Below are 5,017 nucleotides of genomic sequence, written 5' to 3' on the forward strand. Positions count from 1 at the left end.
TGTGTATGTGTCTTGCTCTGGTCAAATTTAAAAAATAGCAATAATTATAAATAAAATAAAGGAAATAATTCTTTAAAAAACATATAAAGAACAAGTGCTGGTGAGGCTGTGGTGAAAAGGGAACCCCTCACACTGTTGGCACGATTGCAAATTAGTACAACCTCTGTGGAAAACAACATGGAGTTCCTCAAAAACCTGAAAGTGAAACTATCAGATAACCCAGAAATCCTACTTCCTGTTATTTATCTAAAGGATCAGAAAACACTCAGCCAGAAAGACCCATGCACATCCATGATAAATTTTATTGCAGCATTATTAACAATTTCTAAGACATGGAATCAACCTAAGTGTCCCCAAACTAATGATGGGTTCAAAAATCTGTGGCACATAAATACTGTGGAGTATTACTAGCTATCAGAATAACTAAGACCCTATCATTTGATTCAACGGGGATGAATATAGAAGTCCTAATGTTGAGCAAAGTGAGCTCCACTTTGAAAGATGCGCACTGTACATCCCCACTCAGTATGGATCGAATCTCTGCACTCAGTGGCAGCAATTGCAGATATGCTAGTGTAGAGGGTAAGTGTAGTTACCTGACACTGCAAGGGAGAGGAGTAGAGAGTGGGTGTCAGGTGCAAAAGGAAGAAACGCTTAGCAAACAATAAAATGTGGAGTTTTCGGTTAAAAAAAAAATACATTGTAGGGACCAGCAGTTAGCATAATGGCTATGTCCCGCATAGTTGACTGCAGTTCAAGTCCCGGACCCGGTGGCTTAAAACTCACGCCGGGCACGTGTGCGTGTGTGCCCAAGATCCCAAGAGGAGAATGGAGGAGAAGGGATTGCGATGTGGCCATTCCCCCTGGGGGGTGATTTCTTGCTTTCTGTCTCTCTGTCTCTCTCTGTCTGTCTGGCGAGTGCACGCGCCCTATAGCAAAAACCTCTTCAAAATAAAAATTGTATACATCATGATGGGGACTTCATGTAAAATGTGAAATTCATCTGAAAAAAAAAATTCCTCTTGCGGGACCAGCAGTTAGCGTAATGACTATGTCGCTGAACTCCCATGTAGCCGACCACAGTGCGAGTCCCAGACCCTGTGGCTTAAACTCACACCGGTGCATGTGCGTGCGTGCCCAAGATCCTGAGAGGAGAATGGAGAAGGGATTGCAGCGTGGCCATCCCCCCTGGGGGGTGATTTCTCACTTTCTGTCTCTCTGTCTCTCTCTGTCTTTCTAGCAAGCGCATGCGCCCTATAGCAAAAACCCCTCAAAAAAGAAAAAAAAAGTTTGAGAAAAAATTCCTCTTGAGTAAATTTTAAAAACAAACAAAAAGTAAAACTACAGATACACCATTAGGAATTCAAAGAAGTAATCTCTGTGGTGTGCTGGGCTAGGGGCAAAATGATAAAAAGATGAAAACTCATTGAAAAGAAGAGTTATATTAAAAAAAAACTAAGAAAAAAGAAAAAAAATATTAAATATAAAAAATAAGAAAAAAGAACTGCTAAATAATACTATACAGAGCTAGCTCCATGGCACGATGGTGATGTTCTGCTTGAGAGAGGCCAAATCTCACACGATCCCACTCGCATGCCAGTGCCCAAGTTTTAATGGCTAGGAACTGGAGGAGGAGGCTTGCAGCATGACCAGACCCAGTGGAGGGCATTCCTCTCTTTCTGTCTCACACTCACGTGCATATGCACACACTCTCTTATGAATTTTTAAAAATACTGTACAGAGAATAGTCCAGCTAATACTATTTTATCCAGTTCTTATAGCATAATATCAGCATGTATAAATCCTGTCTGTACCTTCTTTGACTATATGTGCAGGAGACAAGAATGAAACTTAAAAATCTACGCTTTAAAAAAGTTTAAGTGGAACATTAAAACCATGTTTTAGAACCAGCTGGTGGTGTGGTGGTTAAGGCAGCTGAATCCCAGATGGCCAACCGCACGGTTCGAATCCCAGGCCCAGAAGCTTGAGAAACACATTGAATATGTGTGCCCAAAATTCCAAGAGGGGAATAGAAAAGGGATTGCAACTTGGCCTTCCCCCTGGGGGTTGATTTATCACTTTCCCTCTCTTTCTGTCTCTCTCCTGCAAGCGCATATACCCTGTAGCAAAGCAAAATAAACAAAACCCTGTGTTTTATTTAATGTATCACTTTAAAAGTAATTAATTTCTGATTTATAGATTCATTTAAAGTTAAGTTAAAATAGAGAATATAATCTGGGGCCAGCAGGTGGCACAGGGGTTAAGGGTGCTGGACTTCCTCATGGCCGACTGCGGTTTGAGTCCTAGACCTGGCAGCTTGCTTTCTCATTCCTCCTCCCCACTTTGTCCCTCTCTGGTCACGTTAAAAATGAATAAATAAAGTTAAATAAAATAATTCTTTTCTTAAAAAAATCTATTACAAATAAAATAGAGGATATATGTAAATCTCTAAATAACCCTCAAAGATAAAAACTTTCAAAGAAGAATGGTATTTATTTAGGATGAGACATCGCATGTAGAATATGGTTGCTGTGGTAAACCATGGTCATGTTCAAGGAAGGAAAAGAAGACCAGGACTTTGTCAAGAACCATGAGGGGGAATTGTGTAAGCTGTTTTAAGACAATTATCTTTGACTACCGGGGTTGATGACAAGGGTGACATCATCCTATGTGGGATGGTGTCAGTCTCAGGCTGGACAGGAAGTTTCTGGCAGTTGCCCTCACAGAAGCACTTCTGTGTCAAGTTGTGGTGGCCTTTGCACAGGAGTGCGGGCCTGGCAGAGTCCTGGTGGCATTCTTATCTGGCATACGTAGGTGAGAGCCACCCCTGTAGTCTGTGTAGTTCAGCTTGGCCAGGGCTTTAATGCATGTTGACATGAAGGCTTCCATTTTGATTCTGACAGCTTTCACTGTCCTTACCACTCAAAGTTTCTGCTATACACTGATTCAATATCTCTTCCCAAAAGAAGAAAGTGTATTCCAGTATCACATAGTTATAAAGAGCAAAAATTAGATGGCATGTATTTTAACAATATTGCCCAGATATTAATCACATGCTTAGATATCAGTAATTCTAACTATGAGTAGAGAATTTAATTCTAACTTCACTAAAATAATTGACAGATTTTATTCAGATTTGTTGATTATGCAGTAAAGTTAAACTATCAAATAGAGTATCCCGATGTCAGAAATCTTATATTCTTCATGACCTCCTTTAAACTCTACTTCCATAAGTCGTGTTGATTAGTTATAATAAGCCTATTTCTAGGTGTGTTCTATATGTGCTTTTTATACATGGGGAAAAATATCTGTTTATCTTTTTTATTTTTAAGTATATATTTATCTTTTTAACTTTAATTTTAAGGAAATAGAAGTTAGATTTAAGTGTTCGGAAAAATTATCTTCTTTTATGGCTTATTCAAAATTATAGTTTCTATCTATATTTTTCTTTATAATAAGCTTATGTGTATTTTCCATACTAGTTTCAAGAAAATTCAAAATTTTCTTTACTGTTTTGTTTTTATGCTCTTTAGTTAAGGCATTAACAGTCATATTTTTATATTTGGGATATAATCGAACAATAAGACATGATAATCATTAAAAGTCTTCAAGTTCTTGGGACCAGCAGATGGCATAATAGTTATGTTTCTGGATTCCCATATACTCGACAGCAGTTCGAGTCCTGGACCTGGCAGCTTAAAACTCATGCCAGGCATGTGTGCATGCATGCCCCAAATCCCAAGAGGAGAATGGAAGAAAAGGAATTGCGGCATAGCCATACCCCTGAGGGGTGATTTCTCAATTTCTATCTATCTCTCTGTGTCTCTCCAGTGAGTACACGTACCCTATAGTGAAAATCTCTCAAAAAATATATTTAAGCTCTATATTAGATATTAAAGATAGCAATAGCTATAAACAATTCACAGTGTTCTTCTTTGACCATATGGTAAATATTTCTAGCAATAAAAATTGCCAGTTAAAAAACTTAAACCAGAGCCTGAGATACATTGCTGTGGATAGAAACACATCGTAAAACATTGTAACCTTAAAGAAAAACCAAGTATGTCAACGGAGATCTTGGTATGTCATTGATTGCTTATTGCGTAACAGAAATGGAGCCTTTGAAAAGTACTTTTATTCCAAAATTTGCATACTATCTTTCATCATTCTCCTTTAAGAGTCATGTAGAGAACTTCAGAGAAATGTAATCTAATTAAAATGGGTTTAAAGATGGCTTTGAATGGCCTGCTGAGCGATCCCAGTAAAGAATGAAAAGGGAACAGACCATTTTCATATTCATGAAAAAGGAAATGACAGTGACCTGTGTTTTATTCCTCTGTACTCAAAGAGTGACTCAGAAGAAGGGTTTCTTTGATTTAACTCTGGAGCACATTTAGACTAAAACAGACTTTAAGATTCCGCCTTGGATACTTCCTGAGCATCCACGCCTCCTGATGTGATAGCATTCAAATATTCTTGCTTCCCAAAGGGGAATCTGCAATTCGGCTTTGGGGCCATAGTATCGGCTCTCCCTGCTTGGAACCATTTGGGCCGGAGACCTGAGCAGTCCTGGCCCCATCATGGTTACTGGTGGTAACATGCTGTCTGCTCAAGCCAGCTCAGGGAGCATTGGAAACAGAGATTGTGACGGTTAAGTTCCTTGAGACGGTTCATCCATAGAACGAAACAACAAATGAACAAAACTACAGGAGATTTGTTTTGAAAGTTGTTTCACTGTCATATCATGCACACTATGCTGATCTTTCAAAAAAAGGCATAGGGAATTTTCAGGGATCTCTTTTCAAAGGTTGTGATGTGAAAGAGAAGAGGATGGAGAAAAAAATAAGATTTAGTAAGGAGTCATTATATGAGATGTTGAGTATGTTACAATTTATTTTTAATTTAATCCTTTAATTTAATTTTAATTTAATCCACGACTTTCATCAATGAAAAATTGCACTGAACATGATTAAACAGGCAAGATGATTTTTTCAAGACTACTGCAAGAGAGGGGAAG

The sequence above is a fragment of the Tupaia chinensis genome, unplaced genomic scaffold, assembly GCF_000334495.1.
Source record: "Tupaia chinensis unplaced genomic scaffold, TupChi_1.0 Scaffold000364_1, whole genome shotgun sequence".
Classification (NCBI taxonomy): domain Eukaryota; kingdom Metazoa; phylum Chordata; class Mammalia; order Scandentia; family Tupaiidae; genus Tupaia; species Tupaia belangeri.